Raw genomic sequence first — 26,285 nt, forward strand, 5'->3', positions numbered from 1 at the left:
GACAATCCAGTGATCAACAACACGAGCTTCGATCTACACAGTTGGGATACGATGACATCTGTCAACCAAGTCAGTGAGCCTGACCACCCGATCCCGTTAGTCCCCTCTTACGAAACATCTTTCAACAAGTACGACTCCGATAAAGATATACATGGACCAAAAATATACCACCCGATCCTTCTGTTGCCATTTACGACAAGCATGGGTTACAGAAGATCAATTCTAACCCGGATCTTCACGGGTCAACCAAAGAGTGGTGGTACCGAGTGTTCAACTCAAAGTGAGCGTACTATGCCCTAATAGTGACACATGTCACACACACACGCAAAGGCAAGACAACTGTAAAAAATAAATCGTTCGGATTAACTTAATATTTGGATCATTATTTGTGCGGTTAAAAATTCACCAAGCTGAGTAATGTCCCTTTGTATACATGAAGTTCCGTGCAGTAGGCCTCGGGATTCATTGCACAGGGTCCGGATATACGAGAGTTCGATCTAAGTATATTTTGATACAGTGAAACATAATTGGTTCATTTCGAATGGAATATAGTTTTAAATTACGATTATTCATTATAGCTTCGAATTCGATTCCTGCATGAATTATTCATATTTACTAATTACAAATTACTGAGCGTAATGACGATGATCAACAAAATGTAACCATTGATCACTGTTTAGACTATCCCTTGCAAGCATTGTTCTGTGCTGTGGGCGTATCCTCTCACAAAATCAGCTGTCGAATGTGTGATGGTGAGCTGAAAAAAAATATAAAAATATTTATTTGATAAAGCAACTGTTTATTCACCATCGCCGAAGAGACGGGACGTTCTAACAGTACGTAAACAATCAACAAAGAAGTAATCAGTATCGGTAGCAGTATCAATGATATAAAATAAATAGTGTCGTCATTACCTTGAATAACACCACGTAACAGTCCCCGCGTCTCACAACACGCCTTGTCCTTATGGACGCTCCTAAACATACATATCTACGTATTCATTCAAACAAACATTTCCTCAGGCTAAAACAAAGTTGGTTAAAAGAATTCCATTTGCACTTTGAAGCGCTTCACACGTCTAGCTGGCGGCGGTGAATACTTGATGCTAATTGACATCGGTTAACTGTTATCCTGTTGAGGTGACCTTACCTGAAGTTAAGACACACAGGCAATAGTTGTATTGTGTACATGCGGGTACATCAACAACAAACACTGGTTATTGATTCCGGTAATCTATTTCAAGGAGTGAGCAGGCTTTTACGCCGCATTTACTGTTATTCTACTAATGACGAGTTAACAACACTGCATAGTGAGAGAGTGAGTTGGGTTTTACGCCGCTTTTAGCGATATTCCAGCAATATCACGGCGGGGACAATAGATATGGGATTCATACATTGTACCCATGGGGAATTGAACCCGGGTTTTCGGCGTCTCGAGTGAACGCTTTAACCACTGGGCTACCCCACCGCCCTTGTCTGCTAACAACGAGTTAATACTTGATAGTGAGTGAGTATGGTTTTACGCCGCTTTTAGCAACAATCCAGCAACATCACGGCCGGGGACACTAGACATTGGCTTCGCACATCGTACCCATGGGGAATCGAAACCGGGTCTTCGACGTGACGAGCAAACGCTTTAACCACTAGGCTACCCCACCGCCCCATCAACACTGGACATGAGCTTCAGATGTTGTATGGATGCTATATGGAACTGGGTTTTTTAAAGATGTGTTTATCATTGTGATCTGTTTGGGAGTTTTAATCTTTAAGCTATTTAAGGTCGAAACTTTGCCTGTAGCCAAACATACTGTTATCAGGATAGTATGGGTTTTTGTGCCTGATACGATGCAGGTGTTGCGCTACTTTGGTGTTTTTGTGGTTTGTTTTTGTTTAACGCCACACCAAGCAGCTAGCTATATGACGGCTGTCGGGATATAATCGACTCTGGACAGGACAATCCAATGACCAACATCGTGAGCATCGATCAACCAAGTCAGCGAATCTGACCACCCGGTCCCGTTAGTCACCTCTTCAGACAAGCATGAGATGCTGAAAATCAGTAGTCTTGCTTGCATTCATTTACGGTATATATGTTAAATTGTGATTACAATTAATCCCCGCTTTCCTCAGAATCTAATTTTTTAAATATTTCAAGACTGCGTACACGTGAAAGGCAAATCAAAGAAATGATCCTCATATCGAGTATATAGCATGTCGACGTCAACGTCAACGTGAACGTTGGGGAATAGCAATTGTCGATTAGCCTCAGAACAGATTCTAGTGGGCATAAAATGCAGAGAATTATGTGACTGAATCACTCACTATCAGTGACGAGGCCAGGTGTTTACAGGTGTCCTGCACCACTATAACTGAAAACGATGTCAGAATGACACATGTTACATGCATTGCGCTACTCACATGAATGATGAACGTGAATACGTCGTAATGTCCTTGAGTCCATTTCAACGTCAACGTCAACGTTGGAGAACATCAATAGTCGATAAGCCTCAGAAACAGATTCTATTGGGCGTAAAATGCGTTGAATGATTTGACTGAATCACTAAAAATCAGTTATGACACCAGGCAGTGTATGAAATAAGGCCCTTCCGACCGCCCGAGACGGGCTAGATTTCTGACGGGCGGTCTAAATTTACAGCTAGCCAGCCCGATGGTCGAGTAAAATTTTTAGATAGCATGTTCCCTACATCTGAATAATTTTCTTTGGATCGTCTAGTCTGGGGTTATATCTATTTTTGGCTGGTAACATTTTGAAGTTACCAGCCCTGATGTCTGGCTGTTTTTTGGCTTATTTCATACACTGACACCAGGTATTCACAAACAACGGTATCCTGTCCCACAAAACAGAAAACGATGTCGGAATGATGACACATGCTATATGCTATACACTACTCACACGAATGACGAACGTGAACACATCGTAATACCCATGCATGTAGCTTTAACCTCATACCATACTCAGAAAATACATAAACTGCAAATAATATTTTGAATTAAACTATAATAACATATTGTTTTCGGTGTTATATTTTCGTGTATGGTACATTCAATAACGTGTCCAGTTTCATTAAAGCAAACTGAAAAAAACAACTGAGACAGAACAAACATAAACAATGACACAAACGGCGCGAATCTAAACACGTTAATGCTCTTTAAGGCAGCAAACATCGTTAAAAATACAAGTAGCGAGGTGCAATTTGCTCAGCTGCTTATAAGCACATAGGATATTAGATACATCTATCTGTAAAGGAACAGGGTAAATAATTGAAGCAACGACACAGTCAACTTCAACTCCTACGGGCGATGGGACTCTTGATAAATCGGAGCCAATGTTCAGCTCTACGTGTTTCTCATTCAACAGCAGCAGGGAGCTAATTAACTAATTATTGCTGAAGCCTAATCACTTGTCGTACCTCCCCACTCCACCGCTACATCACACCCCGGGGCGGGCGACGCTGAGGGGGAAGGGGGCACATCGATGTTATCCTTCCTTCTACCCCACCCTCCCACAGAACATGCAGTTATATACTCATCAGCTAACTGTTAACTGTCAATGCGATATTGCATACAAACAGGAGAGATTGATTCTTATCTTCATCTAATCTGACTTTACGTGGAAACTGTTTGTACTTTGGGGCAACGATCAATTTTTTTCCTAAAATAATAACGCAGTTTCATGATTGTTTGCATTTCGTTTTGTTAAGCGTCTCGGCGAATTTTGTTATTTTTTTTCGATGAGAGACTATAATGACATGCTAATGTAAATTTGCAAATATTAACGATGTCTTTTCTGCGTAAATGTAACGAAAACACGATCGAAGGATGCTTGGAAAATCGTTTCTAACGAATTTTCAGTTATTTCTTTATCGTCGAGTGACACAAACCGCAAAACACAGCAACAGGAGATCTTGTTACCTTGGATAAAATATAAAGGAGTTATTTCAGTCACGTTAGGTTTGATTAAAAATATAAAGTTTCGTAGTCGCATTCAGATTGACAGCAGATCTTTTGACAAAGAAATACAAAGTGAAAACTATTTATTTACGAAACCTTTGAAATAGACACCTACAAAGGAGGGCATATTGAAATGCACATGCAACATTTGTCAGTCTGTTTGAAGAAATGTACACCTGTAAATGACATATTTCATCCAGGGAACAAATTACATTTCTCGACCTGTGAAGCTGTCAATTTCACTACAAACATGCAGAAAGCTCAAATGACACGTGCGAAGACGCGGGGTGCGTGCTGCACGAGAAAAACAAGCCGAAACACGTCTTGTTATGAATTTCAGTTGTCATCTCGTATCGACGTGCCGTGTTCGTTCACAAAAGGTTTCTTAATCAATCAAAACCGGGCGAAAAAAACCCCAAAAGACAAAAAGATATTCTTTCAAATGTAAGCTGCGAAACTCGGTATAAATCCATTCAAGGACATAGTCGGAATGGGTTCAATTTCCAGGTCGTATGTTAATATACATTGTCTTTCACGGTTGTACGTTTTCGGCTCAGAAAGTAGCGTGTTACACGTTGCGGGGTTGTTTAATCCTTGGCGCAAAGACAAAGTAGGTTAACGGTATACACGTGTTTCTAGCTACTTGACATAGCTCTTAAGACGCTCGCTTAGTTAAGTGTCGTGATACCATCAAATAAAATAGCTTCATGCAAACGCCGGGCTTTGATACTGTAGCGTTCTACGAGACAGTTCAGCACGGGAAAGCTTACTCTATCATGCACCCATAGCGTTTTACAACGAATGCAGAACAATAGTATTCTTATTGTCTTTATTGAATATTAGCCACCATACAAAGTCGCTGAAGGTCAGCGGACTTCGAATTATGTTCAAACATGGTACACAAGGCTTTGGCAATAGTAAATTTCATTTACTCATGAAATTTGATTTTTTTTTCGTTCAAAAGTTTCTGTTTCGTGTAATATGTGTGTTGCGGGGCGTGGAGTCATCCCGTAGATGACATCCTTACTTTGCCAGCTTGCGACGGGGTAAACCTCTTTGGTCATGTGGACGAGGCGTCCGACTTCGGATCAGAAGGTCCGTGGTTCGAATCCCAGCATGGCACTCGGAAATATTATGGCCGCGACATATAGAAGATACAAAATGATATTTGATAATCGAGAGAGAGAGAGAGAGAGAGGTTTAAACAAAAACTTATTTTCATTTTAGAAACTAAATCTTCGTCAACAATGCAGGGTTTGAACTGTGTGTTTTGGCGCGACGAGCGGGCATCATCCAATTGGCCACCCCGTTGCTACTTTACAGATACTAGTTTATTAACGTCTCACTTCTGTACAGTGCTGAAATTGTACATATGATTCATCTATAAAAGTGTACAGCATAATTCAAAATAGAATTATGAGAGACATAAAAAAAGATAGAAACATGTTTTAACCATATAATAGTTCCTTTTACATTGAGCGGAAGCCCACGGCGTGACCCATATCCTCATTTGTCTAATGCACCTACTTTGCACACGTGCATCAAAAATCAATATCCTATCCAAGTGTGCTACAAATAGGAATCGTAGAATCTAACACAATCTCAGAATAAAAACGAAAATATTTAAACAAAAGCAGCACACAAATCCGTAGACCAATGCAGCAACGCTTCCGCTGGAAACTCAAAGTGATAAAACCTGATACAAATGCTGGACCATTTTAAGGATAAATATTTGTCACCAACATTAGTGTCATACAACCTGTCACCCTCCACCCATCAAAGCCTTTAGCACGTATAGCCACTGAGCGCAACCAGTGCATCCATATACGGCACGGATGTGAACACGTTGATGTTTACCCTTCCCCGACCCCCCGGCGGGATGAGGAGTTACCAAGGGCTCTGTTCACCAGACCCACGGGCAAACACCCGCATGATAGATTGAATATCACACCGTAAGCACGGTGACGTCGCGCAACGCCGAGGATGGTGCATCCAGATGTCGCACACAACCACTAGCAGTCACAGCTTGCTTTTCAGCGCTCACGCTGAGCCATAGTCAACAGTTGTTTCGAATTAGTTTGAAAAGTGCACGTATTTCTTCGTATATGCGATACCCATATTAGCCATCGAACCATTTAGTTCCGGGTCGGGGTTCACGCTGGGAATTTTGATTACAACGTTTAAGAGGTTTACTTTGTGAGAACATTATCAAATGCATTTAAGTGGACGGGGAAACATTAGGGCAAATGTTCTGAACGTATGTTGGGATTATGCACCAATAGACACCCTTTTAAAACATGCTCCATCCTCCATTGTGTATGCCGTTTTACATTTAGGAGTTAAGTCACTCGTTTATATCAGTCGATAAGTTATCTGGTATCCCTACTTAATGCTATCAGGCAATACATTCATGGGGTAGAACACATTGTGCTAAATACTTTGGAGAAAAAACAAACATGAATAGCACATGCGTTTTCAATTTACATCTATTAAAACCTGTTACAGCCAGGTGATGCGAGGTGTTTTATTGTTTACTGTTATTGGTGGGGTTTTGTTCTATTGTATATATTCATAAGTTTTTGTTTGTTTGTTTGTTTGTTGTTTAACATATTCAGAAAACATTCCACCTAATAATCGAGCCTGGACCAGGCAATCCAATGATGAACAGCATGAACACCGATCTATGCAATCGGGATGTGTCAACCAAGTCAGCGACCCTGACCAACCGACCCCGTTAGTCACCTAGCATGGGTTGCTGAAGACCAATTCTAACCCGGATCTTAACAGGTAACCTTTAAACCTCTTCATACCTCACCGTTGACACTTCAGTCACACTTTGGTTATAAACACATAATTTTGTCTATACAAAATAATAGTTAGGGAAATAGCGCTAATAGTAGCATGGTTACGCTGAATAAGTAATTACTCTCATTAACAGACGAGTGAGTGAGTGAGCTTTTAGCAGTATTATAGCAATATCACGGTGATGGACACCAGAAATGGGCTTCACATATTTTACCCATGTGGGGAATCGAACCCGGGTCTTCGGCGTGACGAGCGAACGCTTTAACCACTGGGCTACCCAACCGCCCCCATAATGTCACTTTGTCTGAAATAGCTTTTCCAGCGGTAATCGGGAAGAGATTGTCCAGATTTCCAGGGTCCGAACTAACGAAGTTGTAGGCAGGTGTCGGTGGTTCTCTTGCGCAACACAATATTGGTTTTGTGTGACTTTAGAACAAGCAATGTGATTATCTGAAATCTGATAGCATCGTAGATACATGGACTGAATTCAGACAGAGATACGATTCACCATATCGTCACAGATTACCTTTTAATGTTAATCCACAGAATGTCACTGCCCGTGAAATCTTGATGGTAAATCCAGTTCTGGATGAACAGGTCATATGGACGTGAAGTTCCCTAATTGTCCAGAATGCAGAGTGTGCAGATTAACAAGGTTTATTGTGTGTTGAAAAGTGACCTATGACATAATGAACGTGATGATGAAAAATATATTAGCAACGATAATAGAGTCCGTGACATTTTTAATGTTCCTTGTTGGGGGGATATTCAAAGTGGCGCTTGTCGCTTTGAAACACTGGTATTACTTGCCAAGCCACGAGTCATTACAATCAGAGCAAATCTGATGATGGTGATAATGATCATGATGATGATGAATACTACTATGATTATCATGATGAATTTTAATACTACTATTGCTGCCAAAGATAACGTTGATGCTGCTGCTGCTGCTGATAATGATGATAGTGATGATGGTAGTTATTACAGTAAGTCTTCTCTGAACGGCAACAACCAATGATGTAAATCCCGAATACCTTCTTGCGCAAGATTGGCATGACCTTGACCTTGGACGTATAAACATACAGATCAGCATGTAATGAAGGAGGACAGACGGGTGTGTCAGATCCCACCCTCTGTGTTTCACACAAGGGTGGGGAGGGGGTTGGGGAGTAGGTGCACAGACGGACATTATCTTCAAGGCTAGACTGACATGTTTCAATGTTTTTGTTCCCCGGTGTGCGGTAAATGACGTTAAGTCGACGTGCATCGCGACGGGATGGAATAAGGGTTGGTAACGCTGCCCACGGTGGTCTGATAAGAATGGCTTGAAGAGGAGACCCGCACGCAAAGGGGGAAAAGTTTTTGGACAAGTTTGAAATTTAGACGTTTGTGGGGTTTTGTGGATGGATAATAAAACGCCTCGACATCGGTGTTAGAGTCTGAAGCATGGCGGTTGTATCGGCGTTCGCTGCGGGGGAACCCGAAAAGGAGAAGACGGTGATAAGAATATTGTATCTTGGTGTGTTGGCTTTGCAGTTTAACAGCTTCTTAATAAGACATGTGTTATCGTATGTCTTTCAAACACTTATATTATGCTTCATTTTCTCTGGCGCGATAAGGAATCGCAGCAGGATTGCTTGAGAAGAGGGATAGATAGTCGACGTTACCCGACGGTGCCTTTGTTCGAGGCTTTGTAACATTCAGCTCCGGCCATGGGAGTGATGGATGGGGAATCACCTAGAAGGGAACCAGATAACGTCAATACCTCAAAGTACTCTGTCTGGTCACCGTTATGAGACGAAAGACTTCATGTAACAATTTAATTACGGGGAAACTGTTAAGACATCAGTCGAGTGCTTGGTATGTATGCTTCGATGGATTTGAGTTAAAATGCTAGTTCGACAATTGTTGTCAAATGGTTTTTAATGGGATTTTGATTTGATGATGAAACATTCAGAACAACGTATACATAATGATGATGTTAATGATACAAGATTTTGAGGAAGCTGCATATTTGGCCGAAATATACTGATCATTTTTGAAACGCAACGTTTTGCAAAATGGCCGTAAATTCCAGTTCGTGGTATTTAGGTATGACGGAAGCAAAACCACAGTGTCGTCCCACGGGTTCGAATCTCAATCGATGTTTTAAGATGAACAAAACACATATTTGCTGATTTCGAGTTAAAGTTGATTTTTGCGTATTTATTGCGTGTCAGTATAGTTACATCACACCATGTGCCAGCTCAATATGAGTTGGGAAGAAGATCCCAAATGATGTTAACGCACATGTGCGCCTTGTTGGTGAAAGTCTAGCCCTAACATACAGATGATCATACCCTTGAAACATAAGCCGGTCGAATCTGAGATTCGAACTCGCCGTACGCGGATCCTGACAAGCCAGGGGAAATAGTGTGAGGATTATCAGTGATGATAAGAGGTCAAAGCGATTATCGCAACAAACATCAGTCCCAGGTTCTTAGTTATCATAGTTATTGCGTCCATATAACTCAGAGGCACGAGGTAGCTCAGTGATGAAAGCGTTCGCTCGTCACGCCGAAGACCCGGGTTTGATTCCTCACATGGGTACAATGTTTGCGGCCCATTTCTGGTATCCCCCGCTGTGATATTGCTGGAATATTGCTAAAAGCGGCGTAAAACTAAACTATATCACTCATATAACACAGGGGCACGGATTTCCTATTCGACCAAGGCGCCGCAATTAGCTGTGCGCAGTTGTGTTCTTTGTTGAGGGTTCGAATCCTGAATTCCCCCTCATTATGTTTCAAGTTTTGACAGCACCACAGTGGTAAACGTCTTATACCTGCATAACTTCGAGCTTTTATCGAAGGTCAAATGACCCGCCGTGATACAATTGCAATATTGTTCAATGTTATACGAAAATCATTCAGCTACACTAATGACTGTTGAAAACCCAAATAACCTTAGGTTCTATCAAGTAAAAAACTGACATTTAACACAAATGAAAAGTTGTGGAAATGTATTCAGATCTGTTTGTTGCTAGAGTAGAGACCCAGTGATGTGTACGTTTACTCCGTTTGATAAAAACATGTGTGAGTAATTGGCTAATTGTTGGAAATATGAAAATAAAGAGAATTAACAGACGAAGTCAAACCACAAACTTCAACAATATTTTGCTAGATATTTTATATAAAAATATCAAATTATCCTTGAAAATTATTAACACATTACAACAGAGTTCCGCATGAAGGCCCGGTTAACTGGCGCAGCTTATTCTCACATCCGCAAACACAGACAGATGTTGTTGATTGTGTGAGGACAACATGTTGCGAAATAGTTTTCTTTGATCGCTTGTAGAATACATATCCTTCGAACATTATAATGAAATTGAAATACAGCGTTTTTATTCCCTGCCGACGAAAAGGTATACACTGTGGTCTGATGTGCTGAAAACGAAACATATAATTGAATATCTGATGGCGATGTATGGAGATCAAAGTTGTGTTTTGAGCCTGTTTTTTGCTGTTTCGTTTTGTAGCATTGTTTCGCTTTGCTTATAATTAAGTCAAATCCGACATTCATTTGCATAATCTCTTTTGCTAGGCTGTGAATTTCGTCTGAGTGTGGTGGTTAGATATGGATGTAGTAGAAATGAAATAAGGTAACATGCGGATTTAATGTCGATTTCAGTTGTACTTATGTAGCGACGTGGATGGGCGTGTCGCTGCTTGTGGTGGTAGAGACTAATACTGGTTTTATTACTGAGACACCTTGCCGCCGGTTTAGCATGGATACCCTACTCAAGCAGACTGACTCCAGGCTTACCTGTCATGTTTTATGTCCTTTGTTAAAACAACTACTTTTAACGTCTTTTCTGCGGTACCTGGAATTGAACCACAGACCGTGTTCTCTCCAGGCAGACGCTCTCCATCCTTTAGACCACGGCGCGGTGCATGTACTTACATAGTAATCTAACATACACACATATGACTGAGTATAAAGGATAAAGTAAAACAGTATACAGGGGCGGATACAGCTTTTTGAGAAAGGGGGTGCACACTATTGAGAAAAAAAGGGGGGGTGCACATTTTATTTTCACCCAAGTTTTAACGGTCATTTAACTTTCAGGACAAAAGGGGGGTGCGCACCCCTGCACCCCCCTCTAGATCCCCCTATGGTATACCTTTGAGTTAGTATGATGCTTCAAATTATATATTGTAGGGGAGGGAAAAAACTTATTTTCTTGTCTTTATTTTAATTCCGCAGGAGAGTAAAACATCACTATCTTAAAAAATATCAGAGTAGAGTTTGAAAATAAAACAAGTTAATTTTTAGTTTCATTTTAAAAAATATTCGAGACACATTTTTGGTTGGATTTGATGGATTGAATCGCACTCTATTACTCAGGCAAGCCTGTGTTGCGACGGTAAGAATTTTCCTTCCGTTTGAAGGGGTGGGTAGGTTTGTTTACAATATCATTTGCGATTTTATTGTTAAAAGTACATCAATATAACATTCATCGCTCCTCGCTGACATAACAGCTAGTGTTGATATTCCAATTATCTTTTCAGAGGGTCGTTATTCTGACGCAGTCAACACACCGCAAATGAATCTACATACGTCACTGCACCCGGGGTTCTTTAAAGAAGGTAAAAGCCTAACTGTTCTCTAATCATAACAGCACCACGGATCAGTAGGTCGGACAAGACGGTCCACAATGCCATCAGGATGTGTCGAGGGTCTCCTGTAAACACGAATTATACACAGTCATGTCGCAACAATTGCTTGGGCAACATTGTCACTAAGTTGCAAAGGAATATCGAAAACACCTGCAGCCCTTAAAAGGATATTAAAATTAAGCGCAATGAAAAGTGACGTATGTGAAATACACGTTTCATTACATGCAGCCGTGTGAGACATGCTTCAGCGCCAACAGTTGCCAACCGACCTCTTTCAGTTACCTAGGACGCTGGGTAATCAATACTGAGCCATATATATGCATATTTTATGTTTACAGAAACCCGATGGCCTGTATCTAGCCCTTTCCCCTTCACCTCCTTGTTACGACATGAAAGTAAACATGGGACAAAACTCGACGGTGGTAAAAACAGGTGGCGAAATAAAGCGCCTGCAGTCAGTGCAACGTTAATTAAGTCTTTAGTACCGTTGCCAATGTGTCGGCAATGGCCGATGGTGTTTATGGCGATGGAGGAGACAGATATGGTTTCGGCTTCCCAAACAAGCCTTGGAAGTGCCAACTAGCCTCTGGTCATCACCACAAATGACCAATGGAACTCGGTAACTCATCCTATAACATGTTGGGGGCTGCAAGGTGTACTCACATTGTAAAAACAAAGGAGAGATGTTTCACACTTCGGCTTTGTTAATGGATCACTTTGTAAGGCTAGTTTCGTACACAGGTATTTACAGATTTAGGAGTTGTTTCATCCGGAGGGTTTCGTTACAGTTGTCCATAAATCTGGGCTTACTTTTATCGGAAAGTTGATATCCACATGCGCAGAGATAACTTTATTGGGATTTAATTGGATTCAAGAATCCACACACTACGGATGGTTCGTGCGTTGAGATTGAATTATTGAGTTAGGCAATCTAGTAAATCTATTAAAGGATTCCGTTGAATGGTTGTGGTAGGAAGGGTGAGTGAGTGGGTGATTTATGAGTGAGTTTTGTGAGTGAGTGGAAGAAGGGGTGGGTGGGTGAGTGAGTTGGTTGGTTCCTTGGTGGGTTAGTGAGTTGGTGGGTGGGTGGATGTATGTGTTTAATGTTCCATTAAGTGGCATTGCAACACATTCACAAAGTTCACCACAAAAACTGGTTTCACTCACGTGGGAATCGAACGGAGGTCACAGTTTGACGAGCGAACACTCTAACCATGGAGCTACCCTATCATACTTCGTGATTCAGCATATTGTGATATACCGATTTAGTTAGTAACTACCGATGTTGGGAACATCATACATACTTGGAGTAAAGCACCTGAAGAATGTCATCGAACACTTGTTTGATTTCTATAACCACTTGGCTGTCCCACCTCCCCTGATTCTTGGAAAGTCATACACAGACAGCCTTGTTTCATCCCATTATCTGAATTTATGTGTCATTGGCACAATATATACCACTCAAACTTTGCTTAGGATCACAAAAATTCACAACTTTGCTTAAACGTCGATTCATAATTTGAAATTGTATCTTTTAAAACTGGATAAATAATAATATGGTAACCCCTCTTTAGGCAAACAGTCACTTTAATTTGACCTTATACACTTGATACATGAGTAACCGTAAATATGGTTTTCATGGCACCAATCAACCATTTTGCAAATCATGGAACGACAAGTACACAACACCTGTCAATAGCAGGTATGGGATCCACAAGATGAAATGACATACTGAAACCTAGGATCCATGCTTACAATAAGCTTAGATATTTAAACCAAATTTAACCCCACATCATAGTTTTCTGTTGAATCCATGACTTGATCCTTAGCAAAGTTTGAATAGTATATGTGTCGGTTGTGCTTCGAAGTGACACAATCTGCCATTCTCTGTACGACCTGATTCCTAAGATGCAAGACGTCTACATAACATGATGTAAATTAAAAATACCCCACTCATTCACCCAATTACATAATGGCAAGAATCAGCAAGTTCAATTTCTGTTAAATGTTCTAACTATTTTCTTAATCCTTTTAAATAGTATAAAAATCTATAGATATATATATTCTCCAATCTAAGTCAAATCGTCATATTAGCTACAATACCTAAAACCCACTACAACTCCTCGCTTTGATGACGTCGTCACTCTTATCTTGATATTTTTTACGTAAAATTGCGTTGTTATCAGTTAACGAAGCCGTGTAATGATGACCCGAGTACATACCCCAGGGCCATCTGAAAAGAGCCCCGGCACAGAAGGAGACTCTCTTATCAGTATCTCTGCAGTATGTAAACAGTAATTATATAACATTACCAGATCTCATTCCCGAAGTGAGGGTGTTTTCAGGTCACAGATCTTTTGTATATAAGTATATATAGGGAAACTAATTATGTTCACGATTCCAGTGGCGTAATGATAGGGCGGATGCCGTAATATATATTACTGATGTTTATTTTTTAAAATAATTAATCTGATTGAAATTAATTAATAAGTGGACTTTTAATGAAGCAATATCAGAGAAGTGTACCGTTATGGTACCCATTCATTTTCAATGGGTTTCGCCTTAGTGGTGTACCGTGGAATTCCTGGTTAGAATTGGTCTCCAGCATGTGAAGAGCGACTTATGGGAGTCGATTATGTACAAACTGACGTCATATTGTTGGAATATTGAAACAAACAAACAAAACATCATAGTGATCTAACACAGGCTCACGCCGAAGACCCGGGTTCGATTCCCCACATGGGGAAAATGTGCGAAGCCCATTTCCGGTGTCCCCAGCCGTGATATTGCTGGAATATTGCTAAAAGCGGCGTAAAACCATTTTCACTCACTCACTCTAGCACAGGCATCACAGTTAACTGAGTGGAGTGTTTATACAACCAAACACCGTTGTGTCGAACTTGCACCTCGCAGCACTTGTCTCGAAGTACAAGCTTTCAATTGGTTTCAGCTCATTCCATGACTTTTTGTCATCATTTACCTTTGTGTCGAAACTCGGATAACTCGAACTACGTACGTAGAACTTTCAACTTCGACACAACGGTGGTTGTAACTGATTCCAAAATATAGTCCAACTGGCGTTCAACCACCTCTCTTACATACATCAGCATCTTTAAAAGGATCAAAGATCAATTACTGTTTCTAAATGAAACATTTTCAGAACGAAGTCTACATGAAGAGAACGAATACAACTATAGTTCAACTATGAATTAGATTCATGCTTTTTTGGTTGTTTGTTGTTGTTGTTTGTTTTTTTTAATTTTTTATTTATTTATTTTTTTTTTTGTTTTTTTGGGGTTGTTTTTGGGGGTGTTGTTGGGGTGTTTTTGGGGGTTGTTTCTTATTGAAACCAACTCTTATTCAAGCAAAGTTGCATTCTGTCCTGAAAACATATGTAATTACTAACGTCAAACACTTACTTTGTGCAGAGTAAGCTCGTAATGATAAATGTAATTGATGATCTATAGTTATGAAAGCTAAAGCGTTTAAGCTATACAGGGCTTGCCACAGAAACACGATATCTTCAACAACAAATGTAATTACTCAGAGAAACAATGCCGTCATATCCCAAACTCATTATTCAGTCCTAGGAAAAAAATGGGTTCGTTGAAAACAACTGTTCGCTGTATCAGATTTCGTTATAGCCGTAGTTGATTAATGGAATCAGAGACGATATTCCGACATAGGCTCTCCACTGGAATCACTCAGTGAGGGTCGCTAGTCTAGTTTAAAGGTTCAAGGACCTGGAATATACGTCCCATAACAAACATACATAAATATACTCATGCCAATAATGGTTGTCACCCCACCCCATCCCCATCCAAACCCCACACCCCCCACCCCACACCCCCTCTCCAATTAAAAAAATTGAAGGGGGTGACAACCATTATTGGCATGAGTAAATAATGGACCAATATACATCAGATGACAGTGGGCTTTGGTAAAAGAAATATATAGCATTAAGATACATACATTTACACATAGAATATATATACTGCATTCAACTACGGTTATCACGAAGATAAGAAATGCCATTTCGTATTAACCGAAGTAACCAGTCGCGATAAGAATCTTTCGGTTAGAATGACATTCGATGTAGACAATAATTCGTCATGTCCGTCATGGTTATATCATCAAACGTTGGGGCGGTAGGGTAGCCTAATGGTTAAGGCGTTGGCTCGTCACGCCTAAGACCCGGGTTCGAATCCCCACATGGGCACAACGTGTGAAGCCCATTTCTGGTGTCCCCCGCCGTGATGTTGCTGGAATATTGCTAAAAGCGGCGTAAAACCAAACTCAGTCAGTCAGTCATCAAATGTTATTCTGATGAGGGGCCTCTTTAAAAATACATCAATTCATATTCTTAGTTTTTTAGCAATATGTCCCGCAAATGTAATTTATTGGACTGACACTAAAACAACTCCCGACATCGCAGCAGGATCCAGACAATAGAACCAGAACAGGCAACTCAATCAGTCCCACCAAGTGATATTTCATAATGAGGCAGGTCTAGTATAAAACGCTCACTGACAATAACGTAATTGTTTTTCGGAAATATATTTCTCGATATAACGAAGTATATGACGTACAGGAGTAGAAATATTGCATGTTAAACAATATTATTAGAAACATTTCACCAAAGCTTCCTTTTATTCGACTGTGCTTTTAAAACATGATACCCTTTAAGTTTCATTTAAACGTCCAGTACCAACCCGATACGTCAGACTAACGCACATGAAACATATTTACCAAGCGCACCCAGCAAGACTCTCGCATTCTAAATCAATATTTCAAAAATCAGGTTACATAATTACATAATGTACAACCATATTTCACCAACCAGGGATGCCAGACTTATAGCATGCTAGTTAGAATTACGCTTGGTGTATGTTCAACATAGAAAATTGCAGCTATTTTAAAATGGAGCAATTCTTTTAATGCCAATCCGTATTCCGTTTCAGATTCGAAGCGTCGTTTTGATCAAAGGCCGAAGAGCGGTTGGTGTCGGGTTGCCAGCAATTTTCACACATCATAGACTCGTGACAATTATGAGTCTTTATTGTGGAGCTCTACCAGTCTGTCGGGCGACACCATAAACTTTTGCACGCCACTAGAACTTAGTAAAGAGAGGCTAACGTCGGGGAAGACAGCCCCGGAGAATTGCTGGTATTACTTGGGAAACGCGCAGGATGACAGCTATCGCATGCTTGTAGCCTACCAGAATGACTGCCGGAAATCCAGTCGACGTTATGCCGAATCTGTCACAGTTATTCATACCCGTTCGTTTTGCTTTCGTTGTGCATGTTTTGCTTCTTATGAGAAACTGGCATGGTAGACGACTGTAGTGTGGTTAGTGTGGTAGAAACTGTTGTAGATGCTGGTGAGTGGCCATGTTGAGTGGTGAATCGTAAGAGAAAATGGCCGACCTTGCAGTTTCGAATCGGTTTTGTGAAAGGCTCTGAAACGATGTCCTGTTCAGTCCACGTATCAGTCTGTGCTTGGTAGAATATGTTTTGTGTTTATTGCGTGAATATCTTTGTTTACAGGTTTTGCGTTATCCATTAATATAGTTTAAACCATTATTTTGTCTCTTACAGCCGGGGGAATATTTGTTCCCAGATAACAGAGAACTGAACATTCTCTTACGTTAAAGACTTTTTCTTCTTTGAAACTAATTTACGTTCAGTGAATGTATGGGTGTGTTTTGTGAATGCTTTGTCTGAAACTCTGTCACGTTTACTTCATGCATAAACTTTGAGCCTGTTTTTGTCCATTTGATCTACAACATTCACATTCAGTCTATACAGAAACCAGGAACATGTTCATACCCATTAGGACCAAACCTATTTCACATTTAGGCCATGGATAAACCCTGAACATCATTTTATCAGTTAGGTTTTAAACACATTCAGACATGCATAAATATTGGGAACGCTTAGTGCCCACTAGATGTTAATATCTGTCACATGCACTCACTTGTGTCAGTGTCTCAAACCCACCATCAGATGATATATGGGGCATGACTAATGTTTATTATTGTCACTTCTGTTTCGGTCACTCATCATCTTGTGATGATGTCCAATCTCTTGTATGTTTCGTGTTGTCAGATCAGAAAAGTACACCAACTGCTTTCTCGTCAAAAATATGACAAAAGTGACTCACTTTCCCAGTCTCGTGCATTTTGATGACTTCGCACATTTACACAAAATTTAATCAATGTCGATTCATGGTGGTATCACTACGATCCACTTCAAATTTACTTTCTTATCTTAAATTTTCTTAATTATTTTTTGTCTGTGTTTAAGAAAAAAACACGGAGAAGGGATGTAAATTCTGCCATTTCCCGCAGAAACGCACCAGGAACCTTTTCTTGACCTGCCAGTTTAGATATTTTTTAATTTAGAAGAGTTTTTATCACGAAGAGCTATTTTCGCCACAGTCATACTTAACGGAAAATAGTAAGACAAACTGTAGCCAGTGTGGTCGATTCTAACCAACCTTCACTAATTGAAGCTATTTCGGAAACATAAATGTCATTCTGACAAAGAGAATTGACTTAGGAATGATTGTCTTAATTGTGTCTGCGCACATGCCTTTAAACCATGTTCAGTCATGTTTCTGCAGGTGGAGATGCCATTAGAACTGTGTACACATTGTCTGAAGAATGTCTCATTTACTTCTTATCTCTGGTGGGTTTGTAATCCTTCTGGCATAATATTTGCGATTTAAGCCTAATAGTAAATGCTGTGTTGTTGCATCTGTTCTCGTGTTTGCAATGAAACTGTCACAGTTAAATTGTGCCGTTTCTCCAGTTACATTTGAAAAGCAGGACGGTCGCTCTGTGCAACAAAACTGTCACATTGAAACTCTATGGTTGATAAGAACGAGTTCAGTGTGACGGTCCCAGCAATGTGTCTCAGAGAACAAAGACGTGGTTACTCCTTATATCCAATACCTTGTTGTACCTTATATATGGGAACAGATGAAAATGAACAAAACATATGGGTTTGTGCAGTGTGCTGTGACGTACAATCTACAGCACGTGTTTGTCGCCTACCAGTCTTAAGAACATCGCAGCTTTCGTTTTCCTATTATTTATGAAGTTACAAGTTTGAAAAAACAATGAAAACTGGAAATCTAATGGATTCTGTTTTAGTTGATAATCTGAACCTGTTCCTCACTGTTGACGTTTTATATTGTTTTGATACTTATAGCTGGTTAAGATAAGGGTTGTGTCGACGCAGAATACAACTGTTGTACGGCTGTTACCTAATATAAACATTATCATTGGGACTTACCTTTTACAGAATGTAACCATTTAACTAGAATAAACTATCGTAACAACAGTTCTATGACCTGAATTGACTCTCAGCAGAATCCTCTATAATGACAACAACTTTATGACCTGAACTGACTTTCAGCTGAATATTCTAAGATGACAACAACGTTATGACCTGAACTGGACCTCAGCTGAATCATCTAAGATGACAACAACGTTATGACCTGAACTGGACCTCAGCTGAATCATCTAAGATGACAACAGCGTTATGGCCTGAACTGACTCTCAGCTGAATCATCCATGATGACAACAGCGTTGTGACCTGAACTGACTCTCAGCTGAATCATCCATGATGACAACAACTTTTTGACCTGAACTGACCTGCTGAATTAACTATTGTAAAACCACTTTTAATTACAGAACTGACGCTCAACCCAACAAAAGTACTAGATTCGATACTTCACTGAGAAAGTGTTATCCTAACTACAGCATGTGTTGAATTAACTGTAGTAACGACAGTTTTATGACTAGAGTGAGAGTATGGTTTTACGCCGCTTTTAGCAATATTCCCACCACCCCCTTTATGACTAGAACCTTATCTAAGTTGAATTATCTCTGGTAACAACAGTTCTATGATTTGTACTGTAGTAACAATAATTTTACGACTAGAACTTACTCTAACTAGATGCGTTTGCGATGCGTCATTTAATATGTAATGTGTCATATGTTCAACGAGGCACACTTCCAATAAGAGGGCATTTTCACATAGTCATATTTTAGTTTTTGTCCCGTTTGTGTCGAATACGTTTCAAATCTATTTAACCGGGGTAATCCAGGCTGAAACTGATATCTGAACCAAACCCTTGACACTATACATTAAGATACAAACCCAGCAACTATAGGCCAAGTATTGTACGTTTGTGACTGACGTTACTCTTGGTCAGTGGGATATTATGCAAATAATCATCATAAAATTACATTTATTAGTGTTTTCGAGTTCTCATTTTCGAATCCAGGGTATGTATCTCATATTTCTCTTGCCTATATGTACACTATACGCATATAGCAGTCCTTTGTCTGCATCGTACGTTTATAAATACTGACGTACGTGAGAATTGTTTACTCTCCATACGCAGCATTTGGGGAGCAAAATACAGTATATTACTTTAATGACGAACACTCTTATGAAACGAGCTGTTCGGGTTGTTTTGTTTGTTCCGGACACTTGCTGCATATATGTTTTAGTCGAAATGTGTAAAACGAACGATGGCCCCTTTACAACTGTGTGGCGGGGGGAATAACAGGTTACAGTGTTCGATCGTCTCGCCAGACCCGGGTTCGATTTCCCACATTGGCACAATGTGTGAAAACATTACTGCATCCTCCGCCGTGATATTGCTGGAGTATGGTTTTAGCAATATTCCAGCAATATCACGGCAGGGCACACCAGAAAATGGGCTTCACACACTGTACCCATGTGGGGAATTGAACCTGGGCCTTTGGCGTGACGTTGTTCAAAGCGCGTAAAAGCATATTCACACACTCACTGGTTATAACCATTACTTACTGTACAAATGTGTTCTAGTTACCATAGGGTATTTACAATAAGGAAGCACAATAGTGTAATTCTATCTCTTTCATGTAATGAACGTTTATTACGAATTTCAACACAAACCGCACATGAATACAGTATTTGAGTGAACCGCCTAATGTAGCATATAGTGGCAATGACTTATAGCCACGTGTGCAAAGAGAAACAGGTGACAAATGGAAAACCAAAATCAAAGCACATTGAGAAAAATTAGTTAATAGAATTTTTTTTAGAAAAAATCGCATTGATGTTTTGAGCTTAAAGGTTGTAACTGTAAGGCGGCATCATTTGCATATTATCAGATCATGATAGCATGTTTATGAACTTGGTTTATCTTATCGATAACACTGTTATAATAAAAATATGTGTGTGTTGACTGAACGCGTCCGAATATCCTGTCGGCGTATTCAGAACGCGTACAACTGTCAACAAAAAAATGTATGTTGATTTCGTTATGGAATGGTGACAGTATACCGGTGACAAACTTTCGTGTCATGGCGTTAAGTAACTAAAGCATTTTTGATACCGGCAGAGCATTCATTCAGAATATCCGGTTTCGAGACTAGTGTTTTATAGGCGTTGTGATAGAGTCGTACACAATGAGCCTTATATCGCATGCACGCGGGAATGTGACAAAGTACATAGTTTATTTGGACAGCGTTACTTTGCATTTTGCTGCGATATATCGCTATTTTTATATACTAGTATTAGACAAAGAATCTGGGCAGCTGCGGGCGTCAGCGTGGGTTGGCATGACACGGCTTGATTCAGTGTCTGCTTTCATCTACTCAGTCGGAACGGCCACGTTGGAGAATGTTACAGGTAGCTCAGTGGTGTAAGCAATTCAGATCTTTTACTAATACTTACCTCCCCTTGCTACCAGATTCCGCAGGATCAAATCTTGGATTCCCGTGGTGTAAAGCAATTCAAATCTTTTGTGAATACTTACCTCCCTTTGCTACCAGATTCCGCAGGTTCGAATCTTGGATTCCCGTGGTGTAAAGCAATTCAAATCTTTTGTGAATACTTACCTCCCTTTGCTACCAGATTCCGCAGGTTCGAATCTTGGATTCCCGTGGTGTAAAGCAATTCAAATCTTTTGTGAATACTTACCTCCCTTTGCTACCAGATCACGCAGGTTCGAATCTTGTATTCGAGGCGATTATGAGCCGTGATATGTCAGCATGTATGTTGCCGTTTTCAGCCACGGTGTCGTCACAGCAGAGTAACACATAGGGGTACGAACTTACGGGTGACAAATTGGCTTTTATATCATTGTTGAGACTTGCGTTTCACAGCTACCCGCATCAGCTGAACAGAAATAATGACGTTTGATCTCTTAGTCCCATCCTGGTTCATTTCGGTTTCGCACAGAACATCAGAACAACCTGTGCCTTCGTGGGCCTTTCTGTCAGGCCACGCCGTCACCGTCATAATCTACATATACAACTGTCATTTGACGTAACGCTCATGTTTTCAGTTTTTTTCTATGATATTTTTGTTTGTATTTATTATTATCATTATTGTTTGTGCATCTTGGTTTTGAAGGCGTTTCTTTTGGAAATCCATTTGGAAAAATGCCATTTGTAATCGTATATGCATAAGATAATACATCAAATATTTTTGTTTGTTTTTCATGTTTAAAACATATTGCCATGACATGATGGGAAGGGGTATGAGCTTTACACGTTATTTCTCATTCGTATATATAACTGACTCAAATGTTATGTAAATAATTGACGAAAGTAACATATTTCCTTGTCAGTAAACATTTCGAAATCATCCCCACGCCATATGTCTCCCATAATATGCCAGGACATGAAATACAGCAGTTGGTTAATGATATAAACCTTATCAAGACATCGGATCGTTTACAATAACTGTTTCGCAAAATTGTATTGTAAAGCTGTCTTAATGTGCCTTAAAACCCAACCATGCGGTACCTGTATGCTGAAGATCTCAGGTGGCATTGAGCTATTTCCTAAGTTACCTTCGGGTCCACTTGTCAGCTGACGGGTTGTTACAGGTCACGTGACTACTTTACATCTCGCTATCACCGATAACACCCGAGATAATGCGAGATCGCTCCATCATGCGGTCACCGCTCACGCTTTGGGCGACATTTAAAACACTTTTGTTTACACATTCATTACGGTGGCGTTGAAAAATGGGTATCAACTTGTGGAGTGATTGACTCGAGTGTCTTGGACACAGTGCCTGGTTTCATTTGATTTATCCGTTACATTAGCGCCTTTCGAAAATAAATTTATTAAAACACACCTTTCAACTAGGTGTAATGAAGATCAACTGTTTTTGAAATAATGATGATTATATTCCGTGTGGAGGGTCATATACATAGCAAGGTTCTGTCACCTTCGATTAGACCACAGACACTGGACACCGTCCTCAAGTCCAGTTGTGTCGTTTTTGACAACTCTCGCTGTGATGCATTCTAAAGCATTGTTTGTCAAGTCAAGGAATGTTTACCTGAATATTGTACGTTCTCTATTAAAATCATTGACACTGCGCCTACAATTTCCATTTGATTTAAGCCAAAATTCACAAGTCTAATATTTGTTTTGGAAATCTATCAAAAGTTTATATATTGAGTTTTGGGAATAGAAATGCCGAGGCAAGCTACTGATCTATTTTTGAAGTGTCAACTTTGAAATGTTAAGGCAGCTATTGAACTTGTGTAATTTGATAACGAAGGCAGATGTATTTTAACTTTTTGGAGTAAATCTACATTCAAGGTGAATATTGCACAACATGTTTAGGTTGTAATTAAATCCATTTTCTGAGAAACGCATATCAGGTCATTTCTAAAATTGATCCAAAGGGTGAGAGGTTCTTTTTTTAACAATACGTCATCATGGTTGGTACTTTCTGTTATTCTAAAGTACAAGGTAGCTAAAGAAAATGGGATGTGGCAGTGACACGCGCACACACCACATCACCATCACCCAACATCACCTTCACCCAACATAAACTTCACCCCACATCACCTTTACCCCACATCACCTTCACCCCACATCACCTTCACCCCACATCACCTTCACCCCACATCACCTTCACTACCACGTCACCTGTCACCCCACATCGCCTTCTCTACGCCACATCACCTTTTAACCCCACATCACCTTCTCACCCCACGTCACCATTCCCACCCCACATCACCTTCACCCAATATCACCTTTCACCAACACATCACCTTCTTCACCCCACATCGCCTTCACCCCACATCACCTTCACTACCACGTCACCTTCACCCCCCATCACCTTTACCCCACATCACCTTCACCCCACGTCACCTTTCACCCCACATCACCTTCACTCCCACATCACCTTCACCCCACATCACCTTCACCCCACATCGCCTTCACCCCACATCACCTTCACTACCACGTCACCTTCAATTCACCCCACATCACCTTCACCCAACATAAACTTCAATTCCACATCACCTTCTCACCTTCACCCCAACATCACCTTCACTACCACGTCACCTTCATCCCACATCACCTTTCACCCCCCCACATCACCTTTTACCCGACATCACCATCACCCCACATCACCTTCACCCCACTCACCACGTCACCTTCTCCCACCCCACATCACCTTCACCCCACATCACCTTTTACCCCACATCACCTTTCACCCCACATCACCTTCACCCCACATCACCTTCTTCACCCCACATCACCTTAACTACCACGTCACCTTCACCCAACATCACCTTCACCCAACATCACCTTCACCCCACGTCACCTTCACCCCACATCACCTTCACCCCATATCACCTTCAATCACCCCATATCACCTTCACCCCACATCGCCTTCACCCCACATCGCCTTCACCACCACGTCACCTTCACCCCACATCGCCCTTCACCCACACATCACCTTCACTACCACATCACCTTCACCCCCACATCACCTTCACCCCACATCACCTTCACCCCACATCACCTTTCACCCCACATCACCCTCACCCCACATCACCCTCAACCCACATCGCCTTCACTACCACGTCACCTTCACTACCACCTCACCATACCTTACATCACCTTTACTCGATATCACCTTCACCAAACACCACCTTCACCCCACATCACCTTCACCCCACATCGCCTTCACTACCACGTCACCTTCACTCTACGTCACCATACCTCACATCACCTTCACCAAACACCACCTTCACCCTGCATCACCTTCACCCTGACATCACCTTCACCCGACATCACCTTCACCTCGACATCACCTTTCACCTCGCGTCACCGTCACCCACACACACACACACACAGGCACGCCTGCACGCACGTACACGCGCACGCACACGCACACACACACACACACACACACACATACACTCACCTCTACATAATTTACCCTTGCAAACAGTCACCTCTTCACCCCACATCATCTTCACTCACATTACCTTCTGCCGACCTAACGTTCGCCTCCTCAACCCTCGTAGTTCCACGTGACCTTCACCCCACAGCCTTCACAGCCCCACAAACTCAACACGCAACAAATATAAACCATCTCTATCATTTCACCATCAACCATTATCTATATCGAACATCTAAACAAACAGATGGTGGTTATCTCTACAGCCAAGCCGTTGCAGTATTTCTCTATCCTAATTTCTAACTCAACAATAACGCATTAATCCAGGTGTTTTCATGGGGCAACTACACGAAATTAGAATACGAAATGCAGTCTCATGAATATATCATGCTTCATGTCTGGATATACCCGTGTATTCCACCATTCCAAATGGTAATCCCCAATTCCAGTGGTGTGAATATGGCGATGACATGGTTAGATACGTGTCTATTGCATGTTCATTTCAAAAGACACACTTTACCACATGTTGTTTTATCCTAGACAATCCTACACGATATATCTTGGTGAATAAAACATGCTTAACTATTCAGGCTTTCTTTTCCTTCTTTTTACTGTGGGGCGGTGGGGTAGCCTAATGGTTAAAGCGTTGGCTCGTCACGCCGAAGACCCGGGTTCGAATACCCACATGGGCACAATGTGTGAAGCCCATTTCTGGTGTCCCCCGCCGTGATGTTGCTGGAATATTGCTAAAAGCGGCGTAAAACCAAACTCAGTCAGTCAGTCAGTCTTTTTACTGTCTCTGTTTATAACTGAACTTGTTTGATGTAAGGTAACATTCATCTACCTGGATATTCCAACCATCCATACTGTAGATCTACCCGGATAGCTACTAACTGGCTACTCCAACCATCCAGTTTGCTGTAGAACTACTCTAATAGCTACTACCTGCCTATTCCAACCATCCATTTTACTGTAGAACTACCTTCATAGTTATTAACTGCCTATTCCAACCATCCATTCTACTGTAGAACTACCTTCATAGTTATTAACTGCCTATTCCAACCATCCATTCTACTGTAGAACTACCTTCATAGTTATTAACTGCCTATTCCAACCATCCATTTTACTGTAGAACTACCTTCATAGCTACTACCTGCCTATTCCAACCATCCATTTTACTGTAGAACTACCTTCCCTATTCCAACCATCCATTTTACTGTAGAACTACCTTCATAATTATTAACTGCCTATTCCAACCATCCATTTTACTGTAGAACTACCTTCATAATTATTAACTGCCTATTCCAACCATCCATTTTACTGTAGAACTACCTTCATAGCTACTACCTGCCGATTCCATCCATTTTACTGTAGAACTACCTTCATAGTTATTAACTGCCTATTCCAACCATCCATTTTACTGTAGAACTACCTTCATAGTTATTAACTGCCTATTCCAACCATCCATTTTACCGTAGAACTACCTTCATAGCTACTACCTGCCTATTCCAACCATCCATTTTACTGTAGAACTACCTTCATAGTAACTAACTGCCTATTCCAACCATCCATTCTACTGTAGAACTATCTTGATAGTTACTACCTGCCTATTCCAACCATCCATTTTA

The 26,285-nt window shown here is 40.8% G+C and overlaps 2 long non-coding RNA genes across 3 annotated transcripts; one reads left to right on the forward strand and one right to left on the reverse strand.

Moving 5' to 3' along the window:
- Positions 1-397: 397 nt before the first annotated feature.
- Positions 398-22,341, reverse strand: LOC124252712. Its single transcript, XR_006892006.1, has 3 exons — positions 22,251-22,341; positions 21,421-21,618; positions 398-757 (listed from the first exon to the last, which is right to left on the reverse strand). It is a non-coding gene; the product is annotated as an uncharacterized LOC124252712 (long non-coding RNA).
- LOC124252711 lies at positions 6,714-18,194 on the forward strand. Of its 2 annotated transcripts, XR_006892005.1 has the most exons (4): positions 6,714-6,758; positions 11,330-11,407; positions 11,776-12,056; positions 16,399-18,194. It is a non-coding gene; the product is annotated as an uncharacterized LOC124252711 (long non-coding RNA). The 2 variants fall into 2 exon arrangements; XR_006892004.1 differs by lacking the exon at positions 11,776-12,056.
- Positions 22,342-26,285: the final 3,944 nt, after the last annotated feature.

This window comes from Haliotis rubra, unplaced genomic scaffold (assembly GCF_003918875.1).
Source record: "Haliotis rubra isolate DU_JTF1 unplaced genomic scaffold, ASM391887v1 Scf521, whole genome shotgun sequence".
In the NCBI taxonomy this organism is placed as follows: Eukaryota; Metazoa; Mollusca; class Gastropoda; order Lepetellida; family Haliotidae; genus Haliotis; species Haliotis rubra.